The 18,858-nt window shown below is 42.9% G+C and overlaps 1 long non-coding RNA gene across 1 annotated transcript in view; it reads right to left on the bottom strand.

Annotated features, from left to right (window-relative positions):
* Positions 1–18,858, bottom strand: part of LOC142771445 (uncharacterized) — a 47,199-nt gene that overhangs the window by 16,766 nt on the left and 11,575 nt on the right. The window contains exon 2 of the long non-coding RNA XR_012885922.1: positions 10,144–10,256. This is a non-coding gene — a long non-coding RNA (uncharacterized LOC142771445). The remainder of the gene's footprint in view (positions 1–10,143; positions 10,257–18,858) is intronic.

The raw sequence follows: 18,858 nt of genomic DNA on the forward strand, positions 1-18,858 counted from the left end.
AAATAGACAAATGTACAGACAGACAGACAGACAGACAGACAGACGGAGCAAAATTTTTATGTCGAAGGTCCTTAAGAAAGACTACTTTCTTTTAAAAAAAGAAGTAAAAAAATGGAGGAAACTCTACTCAAGCAGCCACTACGAAGCGAGACGATATGCCCTTCGACCGATCTCTGCTTCGACCTTTGAACAGCGACGGCACCGCGTGAGAGGGGTAGCCGCGCACGTGGAGTAATAAAAAAACACGCAAAAAAGAGCCATTGAAGTTTCGAAATGCCAGCGGAGATTACGAGACAGCCCCAGTGACGTGGGTGAGCGATGGCGAAGCGAAGCCGTCACGGGATAACGTTCGTCTTCTCAGCGACGTATTTGAGCTGCACGCCTATGTGTCGCCGTTTTGTGCGCGTGTTTTGTGCTGTAACGTTACTGTGTTCTCGTTACTGGACGTGAAATGTGTCGTTTGACAACAGTGAAACACGCCGCAAAGCGAGTGCGATGGTGTGGCAATGGCCTTGTGACTCAAGCGAGCATGCCAGCATGTCGCTGTGTACAACCAAGCAGCTTATGGGCGCGCCGCGTTCGCGGCACAAACAGGAACACAAATGATGGGTAATACTTAAGTTTCCTCTGTTCTCGTATCCTTATCGTCACTTGAGCAGCAGTAGGAGGCGTTTTGCACTTTGCGTTGCGTGAAAAGAGCAATGAAAAAAAAAACAAAGTCAGTGAGCTCACTTATTCATGGTTGGTGCAGGTTCTGAAACTCCTGTAAATATCTCAGAAGCGTTGCGCAGCCAGGCAATTCAAGCGTCTGCACCTTAAGAAGGGATAGTTTCTGCGGCATAGTTTCTTTGGTTACGCTAAAGCATGAATGAAACGGTGCTTTCAGGGAGTATACACTCAAGCAAAAACAAACAACCACTGCTATCGTGCTTTCATGTGATGAAGTGTGCATTAAGGCTAAATTTGCTTTCTATTTATTCTCTTCTTATGCCCAGGATATGACCTATAGAAGAATTTACGATAACAATTTTGCATTGTTCACATGGACTGCGTCGATAAAAAGATTACATTGCATATCAAGGTACAGTAGCATCATAAGATTGTATAATTCTAACTTGAAAGATAAATTATGTTAAAAAGTTATAATCATGACCATATGATGTCACAGGCATGGGGTTAGTGACACCGTGTTTTTAAGGAAGCACGTGCATTTTATGGAATTGTCACTAACATATAACAGTAACATGTCAGCAGCTGAACTTGCCATGATTACATGTAAATATATATAGAAATTAGGAGATGTGTCACTTATACTTGGCTAATTTAATTGCATTGATATCATTCAGTTTAATAAGTTTAATATGTTGAACCTTGTTATTTAGTCACCTTAATCCTTCCTTTTGGTTATCCTGTTTTTAATTTTGTTGCCATAGTGCTTGTGATCAATACAGAGCATTCTGTCTATTGAGACTATTGCTGGCAAGGTATAAACGGCTGGTATTGTGTCTGCCTCTTCTTTTTTCATTATTACAAGTATGCTGTCTATTTTTGCCATAAATCAATAACAAGTTTCACATTCCTTCACATTGCTTTCACATTGTTTTCACATTGCTTCACAATAAGCCTCAAATTGACAAAGATGTGTACATTTGAGATAATGTGAAAAACACGCTTGTCAAAATTTATTCCACTGTTCACCCCGAACTTAATACATGACAGTCCTCTGCCACCCCCCCCCCCCCCCGAGTAAACTTTGTCTCTTGAACATCAATGCGAGAAGCTTTGTAAATAATGCTAGTGAACTCGAGTCTGTCCTTCTAACCCATGATCCTGACATGACCTTAATATTGGAGACTTGGCTTCATGATGAAATATCCAATTCCGATAGTGTTCCCCCTTCCCATCACATTCATAGGCGGGACAGTCTTTCGCACGGCAGATGCGTCGCTGTTGTTTTTAGGTGTAACGTAAATGCTGATCCGTTAGATCAGATTGATCAGATTGATGGCCATGAAAGTTTTTGCCTGCGTATAAGCTGTAATGCAAGTCATTTATTTTAATTACGGTTTACAGGGTGCCTTGTGCCGATTCCTCCTTCTTGACTAAACTATATGATCATATAATCAGATTCTCTATAAGTAACAGTATTATAGGCGGAGATTTCAACCTTCCAAATAATATCTGGCTCTCTTCATCTTCCGCCTCTTCTGATGATCACTTGGTTTTAGACATTATTCTTGCATGCAATCTAAACCAAGCCGTAAATATTCCTATGCGAGTTCAAAGAAGTTCTTCTTCAATTCTTGGCCTTGTGTTTTACAGTGCCACTTTGTCTGGAGCAGAAGTTTCAGTGGTAGACGGTGTATCTGATCATAAAATTGTAATTTTCATGTGTCGAATGGGTGGATGATTAGGGCATGATTGCGGAAAAACTGTAAAAGACTTCAGTAGGTCCAATGACGAAAGTGTCATGATTGATTATTTAGACTTCGAACTCAACTTCTCCGATAACGATGTCCACTTACTAAGGAACAAGTCCCAAACAATTCGCCATTTCTGCATTGGTAACTTTATTCCCGTGAAAATGAAGAAAGTGCCCCGCGCAAACCCGTGGATCAATCGCGATATCATTCATTTAGTACGCAAGATCAAAAGGTTGAAAAAACGTGCGGTAAACAATTCGTTATCCAAAACCCTGTGCCAAACACTTGTGGATAAAATTCGTCTGAGTAGGAAATTGTTTTATTCGACCCCCTTGCCTAACTTTATTAAAACTAAACCTCCAAACTTTTGGCGTCACCTAAATGCGAGAGGGCGTGACGACATTATTAGCATAAAAATAGGAAACCAAACTATAACTGGTAAACGGCTGACTGCGAAGGAATTTAAATGTTTCTTTCAATCCGTTTATTCGGATTCAGTGTCTTGTGATGACAATGGAGAGATACGTACGTAATGCAACCGGACTTAACTCTGGCTTTGTCAGTTATGAAGGAATAGTTGCAATGTTACTTAATCGTAAATTGAAAACCTCTGAAGGCCCTGATATATAAGATTTCAAACATGTTTCTCTATCGGTATGCAGAATTCATAGCTAAATTTCTAGTCGTTATATTTCGTCTTTCTTCTTCTGAAGGTGTTGTCTCCGCCAAGTGGCGTACTGCACGCACAGTTCCTGTTTTTAAAGCTGGCGATCAAGCCATCGTTACTAACTATCGCCCTATTTCGCTTCTCAATTCATGCAGTAAACTCATGGAGCATATTATTTTCCAACTATCTGGTCAACATTTTAAATTCCCGCAATATTTCAAAACCCTTCTAGCATGGTTTCCGTAAGGACCTATCTACTACCGCTCAACTCGTTTCTATTGTGCATATTTTCTTTTCAGTTCTCGACAAGTCCAGCCAAGTTAACCACAGTATTCTTAGATCTAAGCAAAGCAGTCGACAGGGTCTCGCACTCAGTTCTTCTCTATGAACTCAATACACTTAATGTCCCGCATCTTCTAGTAAAGTAGATTGCCTCATATCTTGAACATGGAAACATGGAAAACAATTTGTTGATGTCGGTGGTCATGTTTCAGATCCTAGATCAATTAACTCCGTAATGCCTCAGGGAAGCGTCCTGGGGCCTTTATTATTTATGGTAAATATAAACGACATAACCTCTTGTGTGCACGAAAGCGTTGGTATTCGTTTATTTGCGGATGACTGTCTTCTGTACAGAGCTGTGGAATGAACTAATGACCAAGTTACCTTCAACGACAGCTTGAATTCAATATCTAACTGGTGCGACATTTGGGAAATGAAGCTAAACAAAACTAAAACGGTGTACATTCGCATAACTAATAAAAAATGTCCTCTTATGTTCAATTACTCTGTAAAGGAAGTCGAAATTTCTCAGACCAATTGTTTAACTATCTCGGCTTAACATTTACAAATTATCTAATCAACCTGGTCAATGCATATCGACAAAATCTGTGCATCAACTTGCCGTAAACTTGGCCTCTTACGACGCAAATAAAAAAATCCCCCTCCCATGTTAAACTTCTTGCCTATAACACGCTAATCAGGCCTCGTCTTGAATACGCGTGTATGGCTTGGGGCCCGTATACTAAAAAACACATTAACAAACTTGAACAAATTCAGATGCTGGTGGTACGGTTCATATATATTCGTTCCGCCTACATGACTCGCCTAGCTCTTTATTGCAAACAATCAACATAATGACCTTACAGAGCCGCCGAAAATTAACAAGACTAAAATTTCTTTATCAGCTTTGGAACCATAAACTTGCACTCGACCTCGCTCCTTATCTAAACCTTTTGTCCCATAGACTCACCAGGAAGTTTGTACCAGCGCCTTTGTCACAGTTTCTTCCTCCGATAAATTTACCCCGAATTTACCTCGAATTTTAAATTTACCTCGAATTTTGCACGCACAAACAATTTCGAACATTCCTTTTTCCCACGCACCTTATGTGATTGGAATGTCTTACCATCTGATACCTTATTATCAAACATTCTTGCTCAGTTGTTAAACCAGCTCGTAGAATATATTTGTAAAGGTGTCTTTATCCTGTGATTGGTTTTAAATATCTAGTTTTGTAATAATCTGAGCTACACTACTGCGTATTATCATTGCTGCCTTGCTTTGGTGTTTTTTGTCATTATCTTCTTATGTGCCTTATGTTTGAAATATGCGCTGATTAATCCTCTCCTGTTCTCTGGTGTATTCTGCGATTGTTCAGTGCTTCTTTCTTCTGGCTGTCAAATAGTATTTCTTTTCTCTCCTCTTTTTTATCTTGTTTATAACTGGTTTTTCTTCATTGTTATACCAAAAACCACTCCTGCTTGGGCCGCCCAAGGCCTGTAGTATTGTATAAATACATAAAAATAAATAAGTCACCCAATCAGATACCCGAACAGAATAGCTGGAGTTGATCAATAAGCTAGTGTTCTACATGTTTCATTGCAAAGGGGTTGAATTGTTGCTGTTTAACGTCGAGAAACCATCGTATGATCATCATTGACACTGTTCTGGAGAGATACAGAAATTTTGAACCCCTCTAGCTCAATAATGTGCACATAAATCCAAGGACAAGGGCTTCAAGCATGTTTTCTTCATCGAGATCGGGTTTAAAAATTACAAAAGAATCTTACTCACAATTGCATCCATATACTACAGTTCTAACTACACTGGGATCAAAAACTGATGGAGCAGTAGCGCACAGGTCAAGAGTTCACTTTGAAGTTGTTCTGAATTTCTTCGACATCATGTATTCTTCACTCTGTGTATTTTAGGCGAAAACTTTACAAGGAACCTCTTCAGAGCATCTGAGTTTTGTACTTATTTCATGCTTTGTTAGAAAGTCTGCAATGGTACTGTCAAGTCTGAGCCAGTGGTAAGGCAATAAGTTTTATGCATACACAAAGCCTAGCGAACTTTTTGTACCCTTTTCAGGAAGACATTTATGGAAAAGCAGCCTGAGTTGCTCACCCACCTGTATGTGTACAAGACAGTGTATTGTGGGAACACTTCTCTGTGTCTCACTCTACACTAACTCGAACATTTCATACATCTTACAGCATTTGGGATAATACTTTCGCAGTGTTTTGTTGATTGATTGATTGATTTGTGGGGTTTAACGTCCCAAAACCACCATTTGATTATGAGAGACGCCGTAGTGGAGGACTCCGGAAATTTTGACCACCTGGGGTTCTTTAACGTGCACCCAAATCTGAGTACACGGGCCTACAACATTTCCGCCTCCATCGGAAATGCAGCCGCCGCAGCCAAGAATCGAACCCGTGACCTGCGGGTCAGCAGCCGAGTGCCTTAGCCACTAGACCACCGCGGCGGGGCACACAGTGTTTTGTTATACGCACGGCGTGTTATGCGTGGTACTACATGGAACCTGTCCGATAGCGTGCCCATTTGAGAATTTCGCAATGTTAGAAACGACACTAGGTGTAACCGGCTTTATACAACAAACTTATTCCTAAGATGGACGTTTGGGCGAGTTGATGAGCAATAAGAGTTCGAGAAAAAGCGAAAAAGAGGCCCATATCTTGGTGAAATGAGAATAAAACGCACAGGACGATGCGCTTCTATAAAAGAAAGTGTGATGTCGATCACAAAAAGATACACACACATTGTACAAAAAAATTACAAGATAAAAGTATCGCGCAGTCTCAGAATGAGTATGAACGTGACTAAAATAATCATACATGTGGTAAACTTCAGCCTATAGTACTGCATTGCCCTGTTTTCTTCATTTCTGTTTCTATGTTGGTTTGTTATCACAGTTCTTTTATTACCTATGGAGTGAAGTCTAACTGCTGTATACTCTGTATACACTGTGGTCAAATTAGTTTTAACCTCACGGTATGCCAAGCTCTAGGACACAATATGCTAACCACCATCTGTTATATATAATAAGTTTCAAATTTTAGGCCTTTGATTGCTCACTTTCAAGTTTTATACAGCACAGGTGGTTGGAATAGTCTTAATGTGGTAATTATGCATAAGCCATGAAGTGAGAAGTGAAAGATGAAAAACTTCTTAGGTTGCAGATGACATTGGTTAGCATGAAAATATTGTAAACATTTGTGTACTACTTATGAACAATTAAAGTATCGGTGTATTACAGCTGTGTGATAATGCCGACAAGTTCCCATGCACAGGTGATTCCAGAAAGTTACGTTATTCTTCAGATATGTGTGAGTAAACGTGTGAATTCATATACGAATGAAGTGTTGTTATTTTGTTGGCATGAGTGAACATGGTTGACACTCACGGCACGCCCCGCCATGGTGCTCTAGTGGCGAAGGTACTCGGCTGCTGACCCACAGGCCGCGGGTTCAAATCCCGGCTGCGGCGGCTGCATTTCCGATGGAGGCGAAGATGTTGTAGGCCCATGTGCTCAGATTTGGGTGCACATTAAGGAACCCGGGGTGGCCGAAATTTACGAGCCCTCCACTACGGCGTCTCTCATAACCATATGATGGTTTTGGGACGTTAAACCCACAAATCAATTAATCAACACTCACGGCACGCTAGAATTTAACACTAAACGGCGCACTGAAGCACAGGTAGGACGCATACGAGCGTGAACTAACAACTGTTTATTAGATGGAAATATGACAAACATATATAAAGTTATATGGAAAGAAAAAAAAGAGCATAAACCTGTACACTGCCCACCACAAGAACGAAAGCATCTGTGCGACATCAAATCTGGCCTTGTCAACTATCTGAAATACCCACGTAAAAAGCATATTCATCCTTGGACAAATCAATAGATGGTGCACTAACACGCCTGTCTTGACCAAGCATGCGCATCATGAAAGCTTCGACGATTTCTTTTTCTTTTGTACCTTTGAATCTTGATAAAATAATGGTGTTTTCAAAGTTTGGCTTACAATCACACTTCATGCAATGGGTAGCTAGGTTACCGGAGTGAGTAATGTGCTTGCAGTTGTAATCATGCTCGCGTAAACAGGAATAAAGACACCTACCAGTTTGTCCTACGTACCGATTTTCGCATGGCAAAGGTGTACCTTATACAACATTTTTTTACCTGGCACAAATGTGTTTACATGCTTAACAGAACATGTATGGTTGTGCTTCTTGTTGTTGCCGTTTACATGGTGGCAAAGCGAAATTGATTTGTGAGGTGCTGTGAAGGTCATGGATATGCCATGCCTAATTGCATTTTTTTCAGTCCGTGCGAAATACCGTGGACGTAGGGCATAATAATAGGCCTCTTTTTTGACTTCTCTTTAATTGCTAGGTTCGTTTTATATGTGCTGCGGACAGTTTTTAAGAGCCTGTCGGCCAAGGCAGTGACCAAGTCATCAGGTTAATCGCTGTCCCCAAGTCCATCAGCTGCCTTCATCAAACTTCGCGCTACCATGTGGTCACATGATTTTTGGCAGCTGTTAAACAAGCATGCATACACGATACTTCAATGTGTCTTTTAAAGTTATATTCTAGCACGTCGTGAGTGTCAACAACCAACTAGCCCCTACTCTGGCCTCTATGAATGAACACTTTTACAAATTTTTGTAAGTGGATGTACAACCAGCTCAACAGGTCTCATTTCGACTTATATGCAAAAAACCTAACTTATCATTATATCACAAAAGGTTTTATGCTATATGTCAAACTAATGCAAAAAAACATACCTACCTGCATGGCTGCATATTTTATAAAAGTAATGCTAGCTTATTGTACTAATTTGCTAACCTTCATGTATAGACGGACACCAAGTTTCTTGTACATCCCATTTCTTTGAATTGTGCTCAGCCCCGTCGTGGTGGTCTACTGGGTAAGATATATATATATATATATATATATATATATATATATATATATATATATATATATATATATATATATATATATATATATATATATATATATATATATATATATATATATATATATATATAACACGGAACAGTTTTTTTTTGACAGTTTCGTCCAGAGTGTAGCTGGAACTGTCGAAATAATCTCTTTCGTTGTTAACATTCTCACGGAGGATCTACTTGACTATTCAAAATAGTACAGCCACTCTCACCACTGCCCCGCCGCGATGGTCTAGTGGCTAAGGTACTTGGCTGCTGACCCGCAGGTCGCGGGATCCAATCCCGGCTGCGGCGCTTGCATTTCTGATGGAGGCGGAAATGTAGGCTCGTGTGCTCAGATTTTGGTGTACGTTAAAGAACCCCAAGTGGTCGAAATTTCCGGAGCCCTCCAGTACGGCGTCTCTCATAATCATATGGTGGTTTTGGGACGTTAAACCCTACATATCAATCAATGGATTGTGCTTATATTGTTGAGGTTGTGCACTGGAAAGTGCACATGTTAGTGTGTGTTTGGTGACATTTTTTGCTCTAGTTTCATTTTGCTATACTGTGGTGAATAATATATGATGGGCTGTGCTGTGTATGTTCCTAGTGTTTTGTGTTAGGTATAGGTGCTGTATGCAAATATGCAAATATGTATATGCTTACGCTGACATGACAACTGATGCTGTTATGATTCGAATAAAAGCAAGTAGAGCAGATGTTTTACTCTTCAGAATTATTGTGGAAGATAAATAGGTGACAGGCAAACAGGCAGAAAGTTTTCACTCTGTTTATGTAGAAAATAGTGGGTGCTTCATAAATCGTGGATTAATTGAAGTGACGTGTTTTATAAATAAAGTTTAACATAATATGCAGGTGACAACACAGTGCTACAATGAGTAGAATATTCCAGTTTTGTGTCTATTTACTACAATCTTCGTGGTTTCTGTGTTATGGCTACAAAATGCTGAATGGCAAAGAAGCCAACCTGTCTTTTTCTGTGCGTATGGTATACTATCAATTAAAAAACAATTGTTTAAAGAAAAAGACCCGTTTCGCAGAAGAAGACTGTAACGCTGCATTTGTTTCTATTTCGTGCTACACCATCTGTAGAACAGGAATGTCAAGTACACGTGGTTCTTTACAAGGGCGAAGTGCTTGGTAATTAACTTCAATATTTAGCGGAAGACTTGTCAACTGCTAACTTACGGTGGTTGTGCTTGACATAGGGGAATACCTGAGGCGTTGCCTTTAATGCAATTGTTTAATTCTTAACAATAAAGGTTGATTGGTGAGATTGTAGGTAGTCAACGTTTGCTAAATCAACAAAATATTAAGTTTGGGTTAGAGAACCACAGTGTGGCGAGCTAAAATAAGAGTTGCGAATAAGTGCTAACTGCGGATATAGATTGTCATTCAGCTGCTCATAAGGCGCTGCTGCCCTTGCGTTTGGCTCCTGACAGTGCGCGTGCAGTAAAAGCACTTAGTGTAGGCGCTTTACAGTGTCCTTGTAACTTTGGCACCTGCATGGGCGTGCACATAAGAGTGGGGGGGGGGGGGGGGGCGATCGCCTAAGGAGGGAGTGCGGAGTTCACTCCATACATTGACTTAGTTAGGAGGAAGGGCGCTGCGACAAACTTTCGCCCCTTCCCTCTTCCGCTGAATAGGATTCCTGTGCACGCTTATGAGCACCTCCTTGTGTAACTTTAATTTTTATATGCTATAGAAAACGGTGGCGTTGGTGAACGCGCCGGTGGCAGAAGATAACGATAAACGATGGCACACTCACACTCAGCGGCTGCTCATAGTAGTGGTATCAGAGTCTTGAAATGATAGAGATGTTGCTCAGTGCTTCGTCCTCGTCTCTGAAGATTCTGTGCAGTGGCGATCCCAGACATCTATCTACAATAGAAACACAGGCGGTCTCAAACAACTCAGAACACGCTGCTGCCACAGGATGCGTGCAGGTCGAGGCACAAATACCGAAACTTGTTCAACAACATATGCCCATGGAATGCACATATGTTCGGCCACCTGAAGATAACTTTTGTCACGCAGGTATCCACAATTTTCGGGCGGGTGAAGCACTGTCGATGTATAGAGAAGTGCCCAAGTGAGCACACGTTTACCATTTTTCTAGCGGCACGAAACGACAGGGCCAATAGTTCGAAGCCGAATGTGTTCACCATGGCCTGCATGACACCTTTCAGTTTCGGCAGTGGCCTTGCACAGACGCTGACACATGCCGCTGCTACAAGAACGAAAGTTTGAAGTGTCGCCGACGTGTTAGTAGCCGCTCTACAGATAAAAACCCCCGTGATAAACTAGGCAAGCTAGTGGTGGCACTGCGGTATATTGAATATTGTGTTTGCTTTCAGTGCGTGTGGTCGCGAGTTTGATTCCTGTGTCGTGCGTACTTGTATGCAAATGTCATGCTTGTGCCTGAATGCATGGATGTACTTTTTCTAATACGTTTCTGCGATGAATAATAGCAATAAATGTCTCTAAAACTCTAATTTTGTGCATGAATTTCTTTTGGCCACGTAGAAAAGTGTGTTTTTAAGGCTCTCACAAGAAGCAGAACTTCCGCTGCGCTTCATTCAAGCCCCTAAATCTAGTTGAAATAAAACACCAACGTTACCTCCTAAATTCCCTGTGTTAACCCCATTTACTTAGTCAACAAATCTTGTTAAACCTTCTGCCAACACAAATCGGCCGTGTATCTCGAAATCGGATATATCTTGTTGGTGATACACAGATAGCAAAGCTTCAATACACAATTATAAATCAAATACGAGCTTTACCTGTCAATGATAGAGTTTAAAAGAGCAGGCTGACCACTAGAAATATTCGAAGTGGGCGGCTTTCGCTTCAACAGACGCCACCATCTTGTTATACGTATCTCCTTAGCACGCTGGTGTTCAAATAAGGAAAACAAAACATCCCAGAAACTCTACAAAAACACCGCAGACCAAGGGTGTTAGTGAAAAGCTCATTTTAAAGGGCATTTCACTGGTTACCTTTGGAATGCACGCTGAAACACGAGCCAAAAACACTCTGAAAGGCTAGAACGTGTTTGCAGTACGAAAGACAATTATCACCCCCTTGTGTTGACCTCATATTATTGTTCGCTATAAATTCGAGTCAAAAGACTCACGGCAAGCACGCTTCATGGCGGATCCCCCGCGGTGGGTTGCACCAGTTATAAAGACCGACCGACCGACCGATCGAATGGGAAGAATACGTGATTAGCAATTGAAAAAGTTTTAATAAACCATCAGGATTACTTAGTGACAAGCACCGTAGTCCCACGTTTTAGCTTCGCTCAAGCAGCTGTATGGTGGGCTACAGCAGTACATACAACGCGAGAGTACTAGAAACCGGGAAAGAAAATGATGGCTGCAAAACGACCGTGAAATGACGAAAGCTCTACGCAAACGACGGCGTACCCGAACGAGGTACGAGCGCTTGCTTTCAGCACTAGTTTGGGTCTCTAGGCTTTGGATATCTATACCTTGCATGTGACTGCCTGTGGTTTACCTCGAACCTATGTGCCCTGAAAAACAACTTAAAATGGATCTAGTATATCATTAAGCTAAAACCTAATAGTAGCCTACAAACAATCAGATCCCAAAGCTCCCAGGCTTCACTGTGTAGAGCCTTGTGCGACTTCTTGCGAGCTTCGTAATTTGTTTACCTGCAACTGATGCTTTCTCGATAGTGCGCTTCTTAGCTCCCAGCCATTTGTGATGCTAAAATCGCCTTTCGTCAAGGTCACTTTTCAATTCACTTTGCAACACTTAATTGTTGCGTTCAATTGTTGTGTTTAATTGTATTGCGTGTGAGCGTTGTTGTTGACAGTAGGAATACAACTGTTGCTCTGCTATGCGCCATGGATGAAAATCTAGGTTTGAGCATCGTGAAAGGAACAAGTTAGAAGGAAACGTCGTGGAGGATCTTGACGAAATTAAAAAGAAGCAAAGGAGGAGGAAAAAGGGAAAAATACAATTAAAAAGGAGGATGGCGAAAAGAAAAAACAAAAAACATCAAGAAGTCGACAAAAAGAGGATTATAAAACGCCAGAGGAAAAGAAAAAAAGGAAGGAAAGAACAAAATGGAATGGAACAGGAAGAGAGAAATAAATAAAAATATAAAGAGAATTGGTCAACCACGAGAACCTTCCGTTTTGCTTGGCCCTTTTGCCTGATAAGTGAGAGGGATTCAATTTTTCCTTGCAATGCACAGGTAACATGTGATATTTTCACCCATCTGCAAGACAGGTTCTGTCAAGACTACTGGAAAGCTCTTCTACTCGTAGATCATAATAAACATCTCATACTAATTCAACAACATATTCCAAACGTTAAGTTGAAAGGATGCGAGATTAGCAAAAAATTGCCAAAGCTTTAGCTACCCTCTAAAAACAGAGCGAGTACAAAGGGTGTCTTTTTGTCCCGCAACAATAATCATCATCTATATTGCGTTCCATTCTTACGCTATCGCCCCACGCCCAGCACATTCCAGTCACGATCGACATGCCCATTGTGAGGGTTACATTGCATTCTTTATAGGAAGTGTTCAGCACCGAGTTTTCAAGAAATGAAGCGCACGCAAGCCTGATGACGATAATTGTTGTGGGACAAAAAGACACCCTTTTTACTCGATATTTTTTAGAGGGTAGGAGTTTAGTTTGCGTAACCAACTACGCACTCTTGGAAGCCTACCTTGCGCTGCACAAGAGTAGCGCCTAGCCTGACACCACTAGCGCCTGTAAGGATCTCTGTGGGCGCACACGAGTCATAGTGCCGCAGATTAGGAAGTAATCCAAGGAGGCGGCGCAGTTGAATTAAAGCATAATCACCGACAGGAGACCACGGCAAAATATTACTAGAGCTAGCCAGGAGCTTGGCTGAAAGAGCGATAATTGTCGCGAAATTGCAGACAAAGTACCGGATAGAGGAGCAGAGGCCAATGAAACTTTGGAGCTGCTTCATTCTAGTTTCAGAAACGTTGAAACAGCTGCAAGTTTGCCAGGGTCAGAGAGATGGATTGATTGATTTGTGGGGTTTAACGTCCCAAAACCACTATATGATTATGAGAGACGCCGTAGTGGAGGGCTCCGGAAATTTAGACCACCTGGGGTTCTTTAACGTGCACCCAAAAAGAGAGAACGCCGGGTTTCGAAACCACATGGTTTAGTACCGGAAGCTTTCGAGCGGTGAATTGGCACTTCTTGAGATTCAGTTGCAGTCCTGTAGCAAAGAGACAAGCGAGAACTTTCTCGGGGCAGGTTAAATCAGTAAAACAATTGGTGCAAATTATGACAATGTCGTCTTAACAACAAATACAAATATTCCACTTGAGACATCAGAGGATCGCGTCGATCATTTGCTGGATAGTAGGTGCATTGCAGGAGCTGAAGGGCATGACGAGGAATTTGTATACACCAGAAGACAGCAAGCTCAGTGATTGTTGCCATTCTAAAAAGCGTGTGGCGCCATCTATTGCAAGTGCGGCGAAGCAACACCCTCAGCTGCCACGCGAGCAGACGCTCTGCAAATCGAACGAGAAACTTAACAACCCGAGTCCGGCTGTAAGCATGTTTTTTGCTGGTTATTTGCTGGAAATTTGTGTTGATTTTATGTAAAACGTTGAGGAGACCTTCCTCGACAGTCTAGAATGTCTGCAGCACGTATTATGCAGACTGCGGAAGCAAAACCGTGAGGTACGTATTATCTGACTGAAAGAAACGCGAACAGCGGAAAGCGTTAACTGTGGCGTGGTTTGGCTGCGACAAGGCGGAATTTGTGCTGTAACAGGCGTCAACGTAGTGCTAGAATCTGTCTTCAACTTAGGCTCATGCATCGCATGTGTATCAATTGCACATGGTGCAACAGTATCAGCCAGAACAACATTTTAAAATGCTGCGGTGATGCCGGCCCAAAGAACATGTAGATTACCTTGGGAACAGTGAGGGCAGGTCGCTGTCCAACCGAGTTGAAAGTCCTTATTTCCGTGCCATTCACGCCTCTTTTCAACGCGATAGTGTGTCGTTACAGTGGTAACAAACATACGCGGTGCGTGAATCCACGCGTGAGTCGTAATACGTATATCCTAATATTAACATTTGACCTGGGGGGGGGGGCTTGTTTTTGATATAAGAAGAAAACGAAGAGAAAAGTGAGCCTCGCAACTGTCTGCATCAGGGTGTGACACCTCAGCAGTAGCTCACAAGGGTTGAGGGAGAGGAGGGATTAAAAGTATATAAATAAAGGTGTAGAGAGAGAGAAAGAAAGATTAGGTAATCCAGAGATTTACGACATATCGAGGGAATAGGAGAGATAGAAAAGATGAAAACACGGTCACAGGAGTCCGAGGACGGCGCACCACTTGCGAGAGCTCTTGACGGCGTCAGGAGATGGCGTAGAGCGATTCTAGTAGGTCAGAGCTACGCTGTCGTCGGAGAACGCGAAGGCACGACTGGTCGGCACGGAATCCAGCGAGCAAGTCCACATGTGACCTGCGAAAGAGTACGGCAATAGTTTTGTGCCGCATACTCCACGCGTACTGCATGCCAATCGTTGCTGTAACGTGGAACTGCTGGAGTTGCGCTTGAATAAATGCAATAAGTATACTTACTCGTACACTTTACTGGGCTCGTAGTTTTTTCTCTCAGATGCGATCATATCCAAAGGCGGCGGAGCTCAGCGTTGCTTGTTGCGGATGGTCCGTGCATTCGCAGAACACCGCCCTGGCACAATTCCCGCATTGCACTGTGAACTTCACAGGCAGTGCTCAGCAATCTCTTCCTCTTGCGCTGGTTGTTGTCGCATCACATGACACCGCGGTCGTACCCATATGACATTTTATAAGCGGGAGCAGCTTGAACAAGCGCGTTTTCGCTCTTTATTCTCCAAGAGCTACTGCTTGCCATGCTAGCGAGGCGCGCCTTGGCAGTTACAAACAAATTATGGAATCTCTGGGAGCGAGGGTATACCGCCGAAGGCGCCTGGGCGCGAGATAGGCGTGCTCTCGTCTATAGCCCGTCTGGCGAGACGAAAGCTGTTTTTATTTTTTATCGCCCTCTGCCATGGGTACCTGCTAGTATCCAGAGCGCAAATGAAAAGACGAGGAGAAGTCAGCTCTCTGTAGGCAGTCTAGGGCATCGTCAATGAGCGGCAGAGGAAATACATCCTTCCACGTGATTCGTTTGAGATGCCTGCAAATAGAGCAGAACCTGATGGATCCGTTCTTTTTTTTTACCAGCAAAACCGGAGAGGCCCAGGGACTGTTAGACGGTTGAATTATGCCAGGTTTGAGCATGTCCTGGACCTGTTCATCAACGACATGGCGTTTGTCAGAGAACACTCAGTATGGACGCTGTCGCATTCGCACCTGTTGGCCTGTACCATCACGGTGATGTGCTGATGTTCGACCTAAGGAAGGCCGTTCGTGATCGAAGAACGCTCGAAAATGCAGGAGGGGCTCGACCACCTGTTCCCGCTGCGCAGGCGTGTGGTGAGAATCAACGGATTTGCGGATTGTCCCATAGAAGCTTCAGTATCACTTGCAGGCGTAATGTCACAAGTAGGTAGTGATGCTTTGTCGGGAAGCCATGGGTCTTCGAAATTGCACTCTAAATACTCCAGCTTCCCGGGAAACTCGCCGCATAGTAGAAGATAGGGGCAAGCAGAGTCGTTGCGCGCGTAAAGGGCCATGGAACCAATCAAGAAGGTAATGACCGCAAATGGGTGGACAAAAGCGTGCGCAAGCTATGGACGGTTGAAACAGTAGACTGAAACATGCTTGAAAAAGCAGATGCTTGAATTGGCCGATCAATTCTTGGAAATGCAAGAAGGCACAAATATTTTCAAGTTTAGGAAAGAGTGTCCCAAAGATTTGAGAAAACTGGCACCTGAAGGAAAGACGCGTACACAGGAGAGTGTAACGCGATGCTTTCTGTGTAATCGAGTCGGTCGTCGCGCTAACAGTTGTGGAAACAACTTTACGCATCCCAGTGTAACAAAATATTTTAAATGTGGTCAAACTGGAAACAAGGCACACGCATGTCGTAATGAGTTGGAAAGAGCCCATCATGACTCCTGTGTGGATGCGCCACTAAAAGATGATGACGAAAGTGTCAACGACGAATTTTTGGGCTTGAAAAGTGAGAAGAAACTTCCTATAGTGGGTGCTCTAATGACATGGTCAACAGGTGTTACAAAGGAAATGCCGACACTGCCTGGAAAAGTTGTGGTCAAGAAGATTACAGTGTTAGACGACACCGAAAGCTGTACTGTTATCGTGCAGAGGAACTTGTTACGGAAAAGCGAGTTAGCAGGCAGAATTAGGCCAGCTTGCCGAACTGACGGTTCAGTTCGGATGTTCCCTGATGGGATGGGGTGACTGAGGTTGAGACAACTTATTTTAACGAAAAAGTTACTGCCTTGTATGACAACCCCCTGTACAAACTCATCATCAGAAACATCATCGGAGCGCGAGAGTCAATCAGAACGTTCTGGGGAAGACTTGAAGAGGGAGCCTTCATTAACACAGGAACCACCCGCGAAGTAGAGAGGCAGTGAAGGAGAATCCCGTGAAGGATTTCATCCCGGGTTGCAGGTGAAGCCATGGTGACGAAGAAAGTGAATTGTGAAGTCATCATTTGTGATCATTTGCAATTGTGAAGTCATCAAAGTCATCATTTGCAATTGTGAAGTCATCAGGGAGGTCCCGCCTGCGGTTCTTACCTTGGGACCTCCCAGTGAATCTGTACCCATGCACTTTTCCATGTTCACGCTTGATGAATAAAATTCAAATTCAAATTCAAATTCATGGCCGAACGGATAACATTCCGTGCAGGTGAGACTGCAACAAAGTGACCGCCATCAACAAAGTTTCAAATGGTGAAGTCGGTCGGTTAGGCTTAATGTTGCGCCGTGCACAAGCTTGCGAAGAACCAGCAACGTCAGCATGAACGTGATGACACCTTAGCAGCGTCAAAGGTGTCAACGATGGCAGAGACACCACCTCAGGTACCATCCTCCGAAACGGCTTAGCAGAAGAGAGAGAAGAAAAATAAAAAAAATTTGGCGCGAATCTGCATGTTACACTGCAAATGTCATCGAAATACGATAGTATTGCGTCTGGATAGATTGAACGAATTGTTTAGTTCTGCGCAAGAAAATTGGTGATTGGTATTCTGGAAGCGCTGTGTTACGGAGCCTCGAGCGTGTAGCGGAGACGAATGTGCGCATCCAGGCATTTTAAGCACAAGTGCCATCTGGCAGTTATCTTCGAAAACATAGGCGTGCGCGCCCACGGAGAAAGATGTGTGCCAGTCTCGGAGGTGATAAGGTGTAGAATGCAAAACGACGGGCAGGTGCCACCACCGAGTCGTCTTAGCAAAGCGCTGTAAACACTTACCTTTTTGAGCATCGTGTTGCACTGTCAGCTCAGCGCGATAAATGCTACAGTCCTTAGAGTTACTTGTCTGCCTCTTCTAGTATAAAGGCAGACATACAAAACATCGACGGGTTTTCATGGCACCTCAGATATGCACAATAATTGCTTTTTAGTTGACAATCGCAGAACTATGAACGCTAAATCTTGAGCAATATTGGTTGGCGCTGCGGATGGTGTTGGCCCTTAGGTGCCGTTTGAGGTATCATTAAGGGTGCACAAACAGACAATTGTGCAGACAGACAGACCAAACTTTTTCCGCTGAAAATCCCCAAAAAAGAATATCGTCTTTAAAAGTGATCTAGTAACCACCGCAAGAAAAGGCGCATGTGCGACATGAAGTCTACAGCATATAAGCGTTGAGGTTAAACGAGATTGTGTTAGGATCTGTTAATACTGAATCTGTTGTATTATTGTTATCCTGGGTCGTGTATGTCATGTGAGCCTACGTGTCCGTTGCGGTGACGTTATGTGATCGATATGATTGTATAATTGTCGTAAAAGTAGAAAGTTGTGCGTTTGTATTGCTCAAATTTTATGACACGGTGTTGTACTCATTACCGTTCGTTATATATCATGTGTTGTGAAATTGAGTTTCAACGAAAATTATTATAGGTGTTGTGTTGTGAATGTGACGCTGCAGAAGCGATGTACCGTCTTATGAAACTTCTAGTTTAGCTGTTTGTTCGTGCTCATTTGTTTGGTTTTCAATATGAGATAATATTCTCAATGTGTGGGGCAGTGTCACAAACGAGTGGTCAAAAATTTCGCGCTTCCCAATTCTAACTCCTTATTGAAATTGAGGTGCCAGATTGACGCGACAGAAAACGACGAAAAGAAGTGAACAAGCATCAAATGGCTCCTGGGGTGCACCCGCTCTCGTCCTCGAAGTCACCGTTCTACGCCGATCAGCCTTCCCGCATCCATCACCGAGCGACCTCCAGAATCATCTAGAAGGAAAGCGTGAGTCACTCCCTACTTGCGTCACGTGTCACGGATAGTTCTTGAAAAGCCTCGCCTCTTCACAACCTTTGGCTGTACA

Source organism: Rhipicephalus microplus, chromosome 9, assembly GCF_043290135.1.
Source record: "Rhipicephalus microplus isolate Deutch F79 chromosome 9, USDA_Rmic, whole genome shotgun sequence".
Taxonomy (NCBI): domain Eukaryota; kingdom Metazoa; phylum Arthropoda; class Arachnida; order Ixodida; family Ixodidae; genus Rhipicephalus; species Rhipicephalus microplus.